Raw genomic sequence first — 17083 nt, 5'->3', positions numbered from 1 at the left:
TAAAATGTAGATTGGGAGCTGGTTTAATTTTCTTTTTTTTTATTATTCTTTAATGTGGAAGGTTATTTGGGTTTATCTACAGTACATGTACAGTATGTTAGACCCTCCAGAAAAACGCGGGCAGAAATCCTTTATTATGCGGGCTAAATTCCTTGATTATGCGGGCTAAAATCCTTGATTATGCGATTAAACATGCGGGGTTTTTATGTGATTTTATGCGGTGAAATTGCGGGAAGTTGCGAAGTATGCGGAAAGTTGCGAAATATGCTAAATATGCGGGGAAAAAGAATAACAATTTTTTTAAATATTGGGCTGTCTTATTTATTCTCTCTCACACACAACCTGCCACTAACGTTAAACCCCTTTACTATTCAATTAAACACATTCAATGTTTATTTATTGTAAAAGCAATTGGGCTTTTTTTTCACACACACACACACCCCACACACACAAATACGCACACACGCACACACACACACTTCTCCGCCTCATTCCGTTTTCATTTACTCGTTCGTTATCTGACCAGCTTCAATCTTGTAGGCTACTCACTTCGTTTCTTGTAGCCCTCGAAAGGGTTTTGGAGGTTGATGCCTCGGTGAACGTGAGTTGTTTGGCTTTCTTGTCCGCAGCAGCAGAAAGCATTTTCGAATGTTTGAATGAATCAAAGTGGGTCATCCCCGTCGATTTTCTCTTATGCTCCAACACACAGTTGCACGGGGTGCAGAATAGNGTTCGGTCGACGCGTCACGCACACACACACACACACACACACACACACACACACACACACACACACACACACACACACACACACACACACACACACACACACACACACACGCACACACATTTACATCACAGAGGCCCTGGGAACCATGCAACAATCAAATAGTTTGATCCAGCATCAAACAATCAAAGGCACAGTAAAGGGAATAGGGGATAAGGCAAACTTTTCCAACAGCCTTTCCTTTATCCTCTTTCCTTTGAACCACATTCAATACCCCATCAATAACTCTTATTCCGTTGGCAGCAAAATGTTAACCAGCCAGTGTTTTTATTTAGTAGAGTGCTTGGCCCTTTGTCTTAGAATTAGTTGTTGCAGGTGTGCATGTGATTGAGCTGAGTTGATGACTCTGCTCTTCCCCGGGGCAGTGCAGTGGGGTAATGGGCAATGCCTGCTGCACATAAGAGCAGCGTACCACATGAGCCTTTGTGCTTATGTGAGGGCTAATTTCAACATAGAATGAAGGCAACACCGTGGTGGCTTCAGCTCTTTGTTTTCCTGGCTTTGCACATGTTCCACTACCCCTTAGACTTGAATCTCGAGGGAAAACTGAGACACGCCATACCCTGGTCTTTTGTACTGATCAGCACAACATACACTTCCAAGACTCTTGGGTGTGCACACAGACATACATGCACACACACACACACACACTCTGTTTAAATGTGCACTAGTCCACTAGTAGTCTGGCATCAAACAGTGGCATATTGACCCCGGAACAGGAGGTGGTCTGTTCTCTCTTCTTCCTAATTTGGGCTAATTCCCTCCATTTCCCCGTCATTGATTAGTGATCAGGCCTGGTGTCATCCTCTAAGTGGGGCCAGAGACAGGGGTTTGTGGGAGGGAGGGGGTAGTGATATCCTGATATCCAAGTGCATGATCTAATCACAATGGTATTATGTGAAAATCTGAAAATAGACTATTGGAAGTGTAACAAAAAAACCTTTAGTATGCTGCTGTTGCTGGCTGTTTTTACAAAATTATTTTCAGCATTGGTAGGGCAACAGGCTCAAGCAGTCTGTTTCCCTGTCAGCACAGGGGCAGAGGGGCAACTTTGTATTCTGGCAGTAAGTGACCTAATAAATGAAGCAGTAATTAACACTGTGACATTGATAAATGGAGGGCAAGATAAAGGACAGACACAGAGACCCCCATCTCCCTCAGATGGAGTGTCAAACGCACATTTATTCTTATCTCATTGGAGCATCTGCTTCCCTTATAATCCACACGCCCCGCGGTGGCTTTCCACTAAGGCCAATGCGCATGCACAGCACTAAACTGTGGCGACTCCATTCGATTTATATCAGTCTAATTTCTTTAAATCCAATTTGTATTCCAATCTACTGCCTTCTAATCACTTAAACCTTGAGTCTCCATCTGCTCTACTCTTTCCGGTGGAAATGAAAACAGCAGATGCCTCTACAATTGTCCTTTCACTGCCAGAAAAAGCTGAACCGGGTGCAAAGAGGGCCAGACGTGACTGGACAGCGTCCTTCCTGGGTAAACGTAGTCAGGTGTAGAGGTAGAAAAGGTTAAAAGCATGTCCATATGCCATGAAATATGTTTTTAAAGAGGCTCATCAATCTTAATACTGGATAAGACAACATCTGAACCTTAAAGGTTGATGAGCAAGCTTCACTTAAAAAGCACAAAACCATGTCATGTGTTTGTGTTTTTTAAACTGGCTCTCATGTGGCTCCCACACCATAGGGATGATGCCCAAGAAGATCAAATAAAAAAAAACATAAATACACAATATATATATATATATATAGTATATACATCATCCTTCCTAGATATCTATATATATATATATATATCCCCACCGCCCTGGCACCAGGCCGAGCTCCCAACAGAAGTGAAAGTCAATTTTCAGCTTCCTATTGGGCCCTCTTTCTCACTCTCTTTACGGTAAATGGGCTTTCTGTTGCCCTTTTAATGCGATCATTGGTGCTGTGCAATCAAGTGCTCTCTGAGCTGAGGCGAGTGCACTTCACTGGGTCTCAGGGCGCAAGCTCCAATCAAAATGCTCTGTTTCCCCCTGCCTGCAATAACACCACCATTACTTTTCACCACTGCTGTGCAGTCATCCTCTCCTGGAGGAGCGCAGGAACCAGAGAACAAACAAACAAGCACACAGACAGAGAATGAGATCAGAGAGGGATTACTGAACCGAACCCTGATTCTTTTCTGCCTTTTTACTTTCAGACTACTTATGTCAGCTTCAGTGCGATCAGATGCAATGTAGCTATCCAAGGAATGTGGGGTTTTACAGCATTACATATCCCTGTATTTTTCCACCATCCAAATCATGTTTCGCACTTCACATTAAATATGAAGACATACAAACATAAAAGGAGTGTTAAAAAAAAAAAATAGGTCACAGTTGTTGGTCAAATCCAGGATAAAAACACCACTTAGCTTATTACAACAGCTTCTTTTCCCTCATGCATGTGACCACACAAATAGAAGAGCTCTTTTCTATTATCTTTGTCACATATGTATTCATGTGTGCAACAGAAGGTCAGGCCTTCCATGATCTTTTTGTAATTATTTTTATTAGCTCCCAGGAGAAATTCTAGCCCACCAACCAAATCAATACCTCCACCAGTCTCGTCCAGAGCATAAAAGGAAGGGCTCCCCAAAGAGATATTAGTTATTCTGCCAACAGACATGTGCACTGATCACAGGTAACCCACGGCAACCTCGGACTACAGCAAAAAGTTCAAGTCACTGAGGCTCCATAAAACATCAAGCATGAAACCCAAGGTCCAGGCCAAGACGCAGTAAAACTATAAAATGGACACTGAAATGGCAAAGGCTTAAACCTAGCAAACTGAGTGAAGATATAAATGTACTTAAAAGAAAAAAACTTAAGGAGGAATGAATTATGCATTACATCCATGCTGTCCATTCTGAAATATATTATCCTCCCGCCCTCCACTTCTGTCTCTTTCCAACCTCCCATTCCATCTCTTTCCCTCTATTTTTATCTGCCTCTCCCTGCCGATATCTCTCCGTCTCCTCCACTTGCTCCCTGTCCCCATCCTACCCTCTCTGTGGGGGTGACAGAGTCATATCCGTCATGTCATCAGAAGGGAAATGTGAGACAGCGGCAGGGGGGAACTGGGGGTGGCGATAGAATGATGTTACAGGTCGTCCTCGCCTCTGCACTGGCCTGCTGCTTGACACTTGCAGGCAGGGCGTTCTGCACCCCAGATTCATCTTCTTTACCGCCAGCTGTCAGTGGCGTCACACCACATGAGCTCCACTATACCCCAATACCAGACGTACAGCTCATCTCGGCGAGGTGTCACTAAGACAACCTGCTGTTGTCCAACCCACTGCCACTGGAATATACAGAGACATTCTTATATTGAAATGGAGGGTGTTCACAGGTGCTGAGCAGATTTGTCTTCTGTTGCAAGAGAGTGAGGGAGTTTGAGTTCTATAGCTATCTAGGAAGCTCACATGATGGGCTGTGTTCCACCTCAGTGCTCTCCATACTGCCTCCCTCCTCTTTTCTGCCAAGATCTATACTCTGGAAGCATACACAAGGGTTATTCTAGGAGCTGTGTGCAAACTCTTACTGCATCCATGCGATCCTCTAACAAATATCAGATAGAATTCCACTTTGAGTGTATTTTGGGCAGTGTTGTGGCGGGGTCGTATTGACTCTGCAACTGTGTATTTGGTATTTGCCCTCTCTACCCCATGCAGATGGAATATATAAATATATTACTGTGGGAAACAGAATATCTTATTTTGCTGCGTAGGGCTGATTCACAAGCAGTTTCCACCTTTTTCCCAAACTAACCTCATTCTAACTCTTCATTCTACTCTCAGTAGCCAAGAACTGAAAGAATTATGTCTTTTTTATTCAGCAGATGGCCTGTGACAGAAGAGCTGAGATTGCTGACTTGAGACTAAAGCAGGAAAATGAAAACAACAGTTTGGACCTCTTTATGGTGAGCAGCAATACGTTGATTATGCTTGCTTTATATACATGGCCTAGTGTAAGGAGTGTAGCACCAGCTCTGTGGGACTGTCAGGCCCATGGAAAGGAGACTAAACTGTGTGATGCAGATTAAATGATTTCCGATACCGGGGCCACTCAAGCATGTACCTCGCTGCACCACCCCGCCTTTTTCAGCCCTCTCTCATCTCTCATCTCATGCACATCTTTCTGAGCAGCCATTTTCTTCCCAGTCTCTTCTTTGCACCAGTAGCATGAGTTCATGTCAACTTGCTCCGTCCAGCAGTGCTCATCACTAGCACATATATGGCTGGAGAGCACAATTATCTTCAGTCAACTCAGTAAAAGTGTTAAAAAAAATCAGAAAAGCAAGCGGCAAGGATCTCAAGATATGTGTGTGTGCGGTGTGTGCATGTGAATGTAGACCCAGCTGGGCGCAGAATTTCACATAAATTCCCTCCTTTCAAGCCATGCTACTCTAAACAGTTCCTACTGAGGTAAGTGCAATGAAATGAATGGCATCAATTGATTCTCCCTCAAGCATTGTAATCTCTTTACCTGCATTGCTGAGCTGCCCCAGTAGATTGAATGGGGCAAAATAAATATGTGCTTTATTGCTTTATAAATGAAATAGACAGGGAGGGGCGGGTGGAGGAGAAGGCCTTCAGGTATCCATGATACACTGTGTTGAGAGATGAGTGGATAATTGGAGTTGTGTTGCGGGTGCCGACCTGTAGTGGACACATTGCAGTGTCCCTGCATGTCAATGCGGGCAGTCAGGCACCTCCAGCCACTGCAGTGCTCTTCAGACCCACATTGTGGGGACATAAGAAAAAGGAGTTGTAACCACACACCCTCCAGTGATGGACTCAGAGAGCAGAGCGGGGTAATGAAATGGTCCTTATAGCTCTGTATTTTTTTAAGGTGCAGCATTCCAAGTCAAGATGAGATTTATTAAATGTTTATTCCATGGGGCACTTCATCTGGTCTGGCTTAGGGTGATAGGGTCAAGAGCAAGCGCAGTAAGTGGATGAAGGACTCATTCAATTTACTCATGCTCATAAATCCATGCTAACACAAAAAAACAATGGGCTTTGATGGTTATAAATGGTGCTCACAAACACATTCCCACACCCAGTTTCATAATTCTACCACTGGCTGGGTGTTACCGGACCTCTAAATGACAAATGCCTGAGAGCAGCCCTGCAGAAAAAAATCATCACCATCCTGGAAGTGGAACTGGAGAGTTCAAACGTTCAAGGATGTGATTAAGGCTTTCTTCCTACCCGCCGCAATGGTTGTGACACTTGGCCCGTGCCACGTTCCACACTGAGTCTTCAACCACAAAGCTAGTCTCAACAGGAGCCATTATATACAGTAAATCAACTCACCCCTGGTCATGGCGGCTCGCGTTACAAAGCAGTATGGTGCCATGCTGCAGCTGCAGCGTGGAGGCAACAAGAAAAGATTCCCACAGCACTGACATACAGTGCAGGCCTTATTACTTACAAACCAGTATGTACGTATTAATGCAACCTTCTTGAAAATGTTAATGCCTGTAAATCAGGAAGCTTGATCATTTTTTGAAGCTCAACCGTAAACATGATTTAAAGTATTCCAGTATCTATGGGCACAAAGACAAAGTGATTGCAGGTTTTTTGTTTAAACATTGCCAGGGAAAACTCTGTCTTAGTAACAAAACTAATAATATGGGTTTTTGCAAAAGTCTAGAATATTGACATAGCCCATAGGAAATGTAAGCATCATACAGTGTGTAGAAATGATAAAAGACCTCCAGGTTACTGTAGTTTCCACACTGAAACAATGGCTTGGCAAGTGATGGTGTATAGTTTGGACGTTTTTCACATCTTCGGTTTTAGATCCCCAGGTGGGACTGGGAAGAAAAGGTACGAGCTGTCATGGCTGGGTGATCCATATAGACCAAGACAGGGATGGTAATAGTGGAACGAGACACTTATTCTCTGGCTCCACCTCCCTGAGCGGCATTACAGCTGCACTGGACAACTGCTGTGTGTGACGGATGTGTACTCGAGTGTCATGCTCTGGCTGTCCATCTTCGCACATCTCACACTGAGAGACAGCTCATGCATTTTTATCACCAGGCCTGACCTCATCTTTAAGACACTCCGCTCAGGTACAACTGTCACAAAAACTCTCGACAATGGAAACAAGCAGGTATGCTACTGACTGAAAACCAAGGGAAGAAAAACAAGATGTTTGATAAAACTAGAAATATAAGATAAACAGTGAGTAAATACAGTGTGTATTCAATTAATGTGCATCTATTTAGTTGCTTTTATTTGTTCCTTTTGCTAAATAAATGCTCAATGCAATCACAGTGCCTTCATGGCTGCCAGTATGCATTTGTGTGCTTCTGTGTGTTAACAGTTTGTGTATGTATAGTTAGTTAGTTGCATGTACTTCTCGGATTCATTCAACGTTGACATCCCTCCCTTCTACCTGGAGGTTGCTGCGATACAGCCGATCACAGGACAGAGTGAGGGCAACGGGATACAGAGTAATTAGACGCTTCCTCAAACACTCCGTTTAAAGTGCAGCATGCAACATAAAAACACTGATAAGAAAACACATGTTGTGTCTTCCAGCCAGTCAAAGGCATCACAGGAATTTAGTGAACTGACTTCCGGTCTGCATTTTGGCATGCTCTTAAGATAATCGAGTTTTGGGGAGATAATAATGCTGGTCACATCCACGCTGCAACTGAGTAATCTGTCCTACACACACACAGTTTGTATCGTAACGGCTGGCAGGGTATTTGCAATAGATCAATAAAGGTTCATTCACTATCTTCTTATCATCAGGGATTATAGCGGTAATTAGATCCTCGTCTGTTTCAGTCTGTTGGCCGGCCTTAATCGGTTGTTTGGGAAACAGAGGCAGAGCAGGGATTATATCTGGGTCTTGGGGCCCAGAGGGGTAAGCACAGGTGTGATCCTGTATGTGCAGGTGTGTGAGACAGGTGAAGTCTTCATAGTCAGCATGCTCAATTCATCATATCACTCCTCCCCCATCCCTCCCCTACCTGCACACACGCTCCCACTATATTGCCATCACAGGTGTACAACAACCCCCTCACTGTTTGAATTCCACCCTTATGGACAGCCCCGAGGACGGGTAGTGTTTGTGTGTGTGTGTGTGTGTGTGTGTGTGTGTGTGTGTGTGTGTGTGTGTGAGAAAGAGTAAAGAAGATGGGTCTGGGTAAGTTTGGAAATATAAATCGGATGTGGAAAGTATACTAACAATTTACTGTACAGCTTACACCTCCACCTGTGTTTTGATCTCTCACCCACTTTTGGTTTCTTTAGGCAAAAGCATCAAAGCATTAGCACGTTTCCTACTCTGTAAATGCCACGGGTATGCTTGGCTGAGGCTTAATAAATAGGAGGTAAAACAGGGAAAAGTGGTATTACCTCCGCTGCATTCGCTGATCTTACAGCAGAATCAGCCATGTGCAAAGTCTGACACTGACATTTTCTCTCTCGCTTCAGCACTATGAAATTTTAAAGACATTAACCAGCGTGATCCAAGGAACAGCTGTGAATCCTTTTATTTTTCAGTGATCACAGAGCAGTACTTTGGACTTAAAAGAAGTATGCATAGCTCAAAGTATATCCCCTTCAAACCTAAACGTGTAGAGGGATGGCTGCTGAAAGGTGATCCAAAAGGTAGCCAGACCTGGCTGTTAAAATATCCTAGGAGTTGAAAGGCCCTAGTCACTAGTCAAGTAACACGTATCACTTATCACTTAAAACACACACACACACACACACACACACACACACACACACACACACACACACACACACACACACACACACACACACACACACACACACACACACACACACACACACACGACACACAGACACACACACGTGTTCATCTCATTCTTTGTTCACTGGTCATTCACTTACTCTTAATATCACCACCTTTGTCTTTATTCTCCACTCATATTTGACATTAATCAAAGAACAAACAGCAATTCACCATGATGCAGTGGAAAGTGCTTTGCTCGACAGTGATGAGACCGCAGGAGACAGTAGAGGGGAGCTTCCTGTAGATCTCACATGAAGGTTCATCATTACACTACTCCTATTCCAGCAAATGATCTGCAATTACAATAACGCTGCCTAAACGCTGCCAACTTGAGCAGAACAATCACATTTGGGGCGAGACATTGCGGTGGCTCTTACACAATGACCTCAGCCCGCCTCATCATTCACCTAGACTGTTTTAATCTGGGATCACTTACCATTATAGGGCAGTACTTTAAACCTCATTCAATCATGACCATCAACAGAGCTGTTAGTCTTCAGTGCGCTTTTGTTATAAAGCTCCATTCTCGCCATTTCCCTTTAAAAGATTATGCTGTTCAACAACTCTTCTCTCAATTTTGTATTTGATTACACTCAGTCAGACTCTCCCTCTTCTTCTTCTGTCCTGAACACATACACAACCACTCTCTTGGTTTGAGTTTCTCTTGACTCAGCATTACTGAAACCACAGCCCTGCTGGCAGAGAGAGAGAGCTGCGCACTGTCTAGGCCACCAAAGACCCCAAGTAGTCTTCTCCATAGCCTCTTAGACAGATTTAAGACCATATTTCAGCACCTCTCAGTATGTCAGCCGGGATGGATGTGATGTCACCGGCTCCTACATCAGACACAAGCATGCAGGAGGTCTCAGAATAGCAATAAGGTCAGGAGTGTGTGTCCACTATGCAAAGCATGTTCTAATCCAGCTTCAAAAGCAGCATGCTGGAGTTTAAGAGATAACCAGGCAGCTGCTGACTGATGTATTCCTGGAAAAAATATTCTACTGCAATCAATCTGATTCTTAAAGTGTTACCCTGTTTTAAGATGCACAATCTCTTCCAGCCCTGCAACAACTCCCAACAAACACTCCCTCTATTCTCTCTCCATCTCACCTTTTCCCTGATTTCCTACACACTAGCAGTATTAATCACAGCACACTAAACAGTGCCTGACGCCATTCACAAGGCTTGGCTTTGTTGGCTATGCTGCCCAGTGAATACAACTCCAGACCTTTTTGTCTGCCTAAGTGGACTCTTAGAGGAAGCTCCTCCCTCTCCAAGGACCCTCAGATTACCTCTGAAAAGGGCTGGGTGATGGGTGAGTTCTGCTGGGGGGGAGAGGGGCAGCAAGGAAGAGGGGGGAGGAGGGTGACAGGCAAATGATTGGGAAGATCCACTACTCCCAGGGAGATGTGCACCCTCTCCCTCTGGACAGCTAGCAATGCCATCAACCATTGCCTAGCAACCAGTGGGTTTGGCTCAACAGAGACACCAAAAAAAAGGTAACGAGAAAGAAAAGAAAGGTTTAAATCCTAGCAGAAAGAGGGCTTGATTTGCTACCTTCACACGGCAGGAGAAGCAAAATTTGCAGCTGTAAAAAACAAAAGCGGGAGTTGACAGGTGAAAGAAAAGAAAAATGGGCCCTTGCACTCACTGACAACAAAAACTCGGCTTTGCATACTGCTAAGTAGTACAAACAATACAAAGCAAACATGTGTGAATCATCACTCACAACATAGTGCTGATATAAGGTTCCAGTAGGCTATGTGTTTTGTCAGGATTATGATTTCCTCATTCTATGATCACAAGCCCTTTGTGTGCGTGTGAGACAACCTCGAAAAGGTGTGTCCAATTCTAGAAGCACTAAAATTCAATCAGACTTCAGGTTTATGCATTTAAAAGCAATACATCTTAATGCCCGCCATCATTCCACCAGTCACAGGTTGGACCAATCCCAATTGCCATTTCCGTCACCTCAGCCGTCCTATTTTGATGATTGATGTGAGTCATCACATTAACTCTGCAGTCCAGGCTGTTTTAATTCCTCCATTAAACCAGTGCTCTTGTAGGCCAGTGAAACCTAAGAAACCTCATGAAATCGTAAAAAGAAAATATGCTGACTCTGCGGCTGATAGGAAGAAGATGGCTAAAGCTTTTGGCTGAAGAAATTAAACAGTATCAATCTAATTTGCATTATTATTCAAGTTTAATCAAACAAATGGGAATAATAAACTGGGGCACTAGCCCAGGTGGATTTAAACCGGTTTTCAATTAAATGCTCAACCTCTGCAGTTAAATCCTAAAGGGAAATGACCACAGCAGAACCATGTGCTACAGGGCAGAGGCAGGGGGATATATTTTGCCAAACATGTCCAACCCAGTAAACCTCCCATCTACAGGTTTGCATTAATTGATGTTGAATTAGAATACTTTCGATTGTGTATCAGCTAAATAAAGGATGGCATTTTTGAATAGTTTGCCATAATCAAAAATCTAATTATTTAACAACATTTTCTCCACTTCTCCATTATAGATAATCAATCAGCAGCCACTGTAACATAATATGAGAATCATTCATAAAGAAGAGAGAAAAACACACTGGAAACCCATATATATACACATTATTCAATTATTTACTTCTTAGAATGCACTGCTGTTGCTTCTTCTATCTGTTGCACAAAAAAATCAGCTAATGCTTGCCCAAATATTAACCTCTTGAGAGCCGAGCATTATCTGCATTAAGTTAAAGAGTTATATGTTGAATTATGCTGCTTGTTCATGTATTAATCTAAGTTAATTACTTGAAAAAAGCATGTTATGAAGTATTAATTAAATCACAACTCACTAAGGTAAGCCGATTTAACAACAGGTAAGCAGTAATTCAATGCATTTTCCGAGTTAAAAGTGTAATAATAAAAGTTAAGTGATTTAATGACGTATATTTTCCCCCTTCATACTATAAGTCCAATAAAATACAAAACAACATTGATTATAAATCGAAACGAGGTAAAGAGAAGAATGGCAGTGTCTGTGAAGGTCTGCCCAAACCACTAAATATTAAAACACCCGTAAGAAGTAGTTTTATATAAAAACATAAGGCAACTTACCATCAACTTGAAAATATAGTAATCCGCCAACAAGGATTAACGCTAGCGGACCCATATTAGCATATTAACCATCCACGGCGGGCGCACAGATCCTCGATTCCGCTGCAATTTTTTTTTCTCCAAAATGACAGGCAAGTCGACTCCGTGTTTGTGGGAGTTATGTAAAGGTCCTAGTTACTGACAAAAGCCAGTTTCATTGTCCACAAATTGAGAGGCTCCATTTCAAAGCATGTCACCCGGAGCTGCTCGGGGTGTTCATATCCAGCAAACCTTCAGACCAAACTCTCGGAGTAAGGTCCCTACTTGCCCCGCGAGTTCATCCGTGATATCTGCTATTTCTCCAAGATGAGCTACTACACAAACGGAAGCCCACACAGGCTGTGAGAGGAGAGACTTAATCTACAGTATGTCCACACTTGAAAACAAACGCAGTCTGGGCTCTTCCTCGCAGGTCTTCGGTTCCTCTGGAAGCGTCTCTGGCACCTTTCAAATGTTCAGCGGTGTCTCCACAGTTCAACACATGGCTCGGCTGAGACTCTGACTGGGAACCAGCCTTCAGCTCTCATGCATTCCCTAAAAGTTGTTTTATTACAACGGGAACCAGCTCCCAAAAGACCCATGTGCTAAGCCTGGTATAAAAGCGATGTAAGAGTACAGTCGCACTACAAGTCAGTCCAACATCCTCCTTCTTTCTCTCTCTGCTTTTTGATTTAAACTGCTCTGCCGCTAGGAGCGCACCGACACAGCCCGCAGCTCAACAACAGTCCAGGAACACAGCAGCGGGGAGGAAGAGAGCAGGATGGAGAGAAAAGTCCAAGAGAGCTAGGATCTCAGTACAAATCTCAGTAAAAATGTGCCTTGTGAGGAAATTAAGACTAGACTGTTAACCCTTGTTCTACTGGTAACATTTTAATTTTAATCAGAGAGGTTTTGAAGAGGAGGATAAACCCACATAAACTAACATGTTATGACTTGACTTATAACTTCAAATACTTCAAAGTCATTATTTATCACATTATGTGAAAAATATACTGATGACTATTCATGTGGGAAATATACAGTAAGTTTAACCACCAATATAAACTGGGGAAATTGTGCAAAATCAAAGCCAACAGGTAGCAAATGTGACAACACAAGATAAGCTTTTAATAGCAAAAAAAGTCGTTTTGAAAAGGAAATAATGTCAAAAGTATGATTACAAAATATATTTCAGAATATGGTGAGCTAAAATCAATAGACTCCCTATCAGTATAGGCATTTTAATGATGCGAGATAGAAGATGCTGAATGGTACATGGATGTTAATGTATTGAGATATTGAAGCAGAATTGTAAATATGATCTCTGTCAGAAATCAATGAGTGATTGAGCAGACCCTGCATGAAGATGAGGAGAGGCGGCCTCTCTGCATACATGAGTCTTTTTCAGGGCAGAGTGTGCATACAAAGACAGATCACCCCTACAATCCCCTTTGTAATTATGGACAAAATTAGGTAATATGATTTGGCACAGCAGTCACAGATAAGTTGAGGTTCAGAGATATAGAGGGGGGGTCATGTATGTGGTCTGCATTACTGCCCAGCAACCCGTTTCATGTTTTCTCACTCGTTATGTACACAGTGAGCTATGAGCTCCCCCTACTGGTGACAGTTATAGCAATCCTCTTGGCACCGGGCGTTTTAATACAGCCCTTTCATGTGGGTTTTAAAAGAAGAGCGACATGTACTATACATGTAGCCCTAGTCGATTTTAAGAAGGTACGATTAAGCATATTTAATAAATTGCATTTATTGATTAATAAATACCACATCAGAAAAGCTCAAATGAAATTACTGGTAATTTATTATAAAACATGTTAATTAACAAGAGCACTTCAAGGGGTATTTAACAAAATGAAATATGTAGGCTGCTTTTCACTTTTCCCCACTTTACACTACACAGCAAATCCATGTTTTATTTGTATTTTGTCTAACTGACTTAGAGAATACAAAACAAGCTGTATGAGACCTCAAATTAACATCTAAAGATGTGTGAGATCAATCTTAAAAGTTGGTATTTTTGTTTTTACCTGAGCAGACACGACACCAGCAGGAGCACAACCTTAAAGGTTCAGAACACTTTATGATTTACATCAAAGTCAGCAGAACAAAGCTCACAGTATGTTCCCTGAAGGTGTCTGTGAAAACCATACTCTCCCAATACAAACTACAGAGCCTAACACCATGACAGGATGGCTTCAGCAAAGGGAACCACTTCTATTGCCTTTAATAATAGCTTTGACTGCTCATGTGTTTTTTTCCTTCCGTTTGTTTGTCAAGCTGCATGTTCGGGCTTGCCCTATAAAAGCCTTACTGGGAGCTGAAACATGTTGGAAGTTTACTAGCTTGTTCCCATTGCAGGCAGCGCTTGTCAGCCGGCCAGACACAGTGATTTGTCTTCATATTTTAATATGTTTGTGAGCTGCATGCAAATGCTGTCTTCTCAGGGCCTCCAGTGTCCTAGATTCTAACAGATGCATGCAGCCACACACACAATCACACATTTGCACACACACACAGAGTGCCAAACCAGAATTTATTGTGTCATCAGTGTTGCTGACGGTTTGACAAAATGAAAGAGAGAGAAAAGAAGGGAAATAGAGAAAGATAATTCACTAAGAAGAAAAGCATGCTTCAAACATAAACAAAGGTGTGTTTGGCTTCATTGATGGAAAAGTAAGTAGAGTGTAATTCTCCCTGAAGCACTGCCTTTTTATTCCCCACCTTCAATCACCGTATCTGGAACAGAGGCATTGATATTCCCCTGGTTTCTAAATATCAACTGAAAGTGGATTTATTTGTATTAACTGGAGGCTGTGTTTACTCAGGGCAAGGCATGGTACATATAAATGAGATCATGGGGCTAAGCCATGTACTGATAATGCTCGTGGATACTATAGTATGAGCTTATGCTTCATTACACTGGAGAAAGAACCTCATAGGTTTATTTTCATTATGGTGACATGAATAAGATTACAGGCTTTTCTGGGTTGACTCAGTTTTTTATTTAAAAAAACTGAGAGCATGCAAATGAGTTGTAACCACACACACATAAGTGTGAAGTCAAGTCACTGAGAGTAAAACCTAGGAGGAGCTGTGGTTTGGAATGGCTGCATCAACAACACAGATGAAACCAAAGATATAAAAAATGTGACATGAAAAACGCGGTCCTGCATGCAATTATACTCCTTGCCCACTTTTTTTTTCATCCCCTCAAAGACAATTTGAGTTTTCCACCAGATGCTGAAATGGATCATTTGTTTTAACCTAAACCAATCATGCCACATTTACTGTCACGTTTTTGTGCAATCATGTGTTTTTAACCAAATCAAAACTAATAATCAATCAGATGATTTCCCATTATTGTCCTCAGAACATCTGCTCATTGATGGTTCCTGGGTGGAGCAGTTCATTAGGAGGGTTGTCATCCCTGACGCACATATATCCTTGTCCACTTCTCCAGTGACACGACTTTAACCAGTCAAGTTGACTCCCAAAGACTTGTCAAATTATTTCTTCTATTAATATATCAGCGTGCTATACGGAAGCCATTTCAAGCAGTTAAAGAAGGATTGATGTGATCAGTTCAAAATATGAAGTGCTGCACCCGTTGATAACACTATCCTATTGATGTGTCCTGTAAATCAAAAAGGCTGTGTTGATTGTGAAGCCTTGTGAACATGAAGTGCTGCATTGTCGTTGTCTTTGGCTAGTTTAAGGCACAGCTGAATATCAATAGGGGGTCCCCAAATGGCGAGTGCGATATCTTGGAAACAATCACGAGTGTGTTCAGTGGCCCAATCTGGGGAATTGAAGGAAACATTCCAGCAGACATTTCCTGGATTGTAATTGCTTTTAACTAAGGTGCAAATCAAATGCAAACTATGAATCAAACGCAGACAGTGACAGAATGTGTCGTTTCAGCAGAGAACACACACACATTTGTCTGTGTGTGTGTGTGTGTGTGTGTGTGTGTGTGTGTGTGTGTGTGTGTGTGTGTGTGTGTGTCTAGGGGAGAAAGAGGAAAGTGTTTTTAATTGTGCGGCAGGTCAGAGATTCAGGTAGCAACATCACTCATGATCAGATCAGAGTGGTATTTGGGGAGCTCTTAGCTGGATATCTTTCATGGCTGAGTATCCCCTTACTGGGTTTGGGTTTCTGTGTGGGGATGATTAGGAGCTGAAGGTGGGGGGAGGCGGTGTGCTGATGTGTGGAGGGGTGATTAATGTAGATGTCACTAGCGGCCCTCCCTCATTCGCTCCTTCCCCAGCATCCGTAATGACACCTGGGGAAGGCAGAATGGGTGTACCTGCAGCCCAGGCTCCCTCAGCAGGGCATGATTCTTCCCCATGATCCTCCTCTGTCAGCAGTCCTGTCACCGGGCTCCGATCAGACCCTTATTAATGGGCCTCTATGTCAAACATAGATATTAAGCTGTGCTCTGTGCCGCACTATCCTCGGCAATAACACCCACATAGGCACACACACTGACACGATCATTTCTATACAATACAGCAACACACACACACACACACACACACACACACACACACACACACACACACACACACACACACACACACACACACACACACACACACACACAAACACACACACGTGGGTGTTTCGTCTTGTAACATCTGAGATTCTTCAAATGCGCTTTTAAAAAAAGTTTCTCGCCAACCACATCAGTAGAGGAGAAAACTTGTGAAAAGGCCTGCCAAGTAAGACACAAACACACATGTACACACACACCTACCTCCAGGTTTCTCCTCCATGAGACTGTCCCCTCCTCCTCCTCCTCCTCCTCCTCCTTTTACTCCTTTTTGCGTTTTATTAAAAACATCAATCTGTGTGATGCGCGCCTGACATCTGTTCTGGGGAAAGTTGTACAGCCTTAATGGAGGATCAACAGAAGGTGGAGAGGTGAAGAGTATAGTTTAGCAGATGTTCCGTGCAAAGATAAGTGAGGTGTGTGCGTGCATCAATATCAGCATGCGTTTGAACATGTGTGTGTGTTGTGCTATGTGTGAGATAACAGATATAGAAGCTCCCTGTGGGAACCCTTATCCTGAGAGCTCCATCCTTCAGGCAAAAAAGCTTTGGGAAGCGTTTCATACCTTTAAAATTAAAAGCTTTGGAACATTTGTGGCTGATAGCAGGCTCAACTAACACCTCCGTTTAGCCTGATGTGTTGTGAGGCTCGCTCTGTCATATCTTCGGATAAACTCCATGTTAGAGTGAGAGTGCACGTCTTCGCCCATCTGCTGTGTAAATGTACTTTTTTATCCTTTAGATGTGTTGCATAAGATGAGATCTGAACTG

Source organism: Notothenia coriiceps, unplaced genomic scaffold, assembly GCF_000735185.1.
Source record: "Notothenia coriiceps isolate Sejong01 unplaced genomic scaffold, NC01 NC01_scaffold00024645, whole genome shotgun sequence".
Classification (NCBI taxonomy): domain Eukaryota; kingdom Metazoa; phylum Chordata; class Actinopteri; order Perciformes; family Nototheniidae; genus Notothenia; species Notothenia coriiceps.
This window is presented reverse-complemented; position numbering follows the sequence as displayed.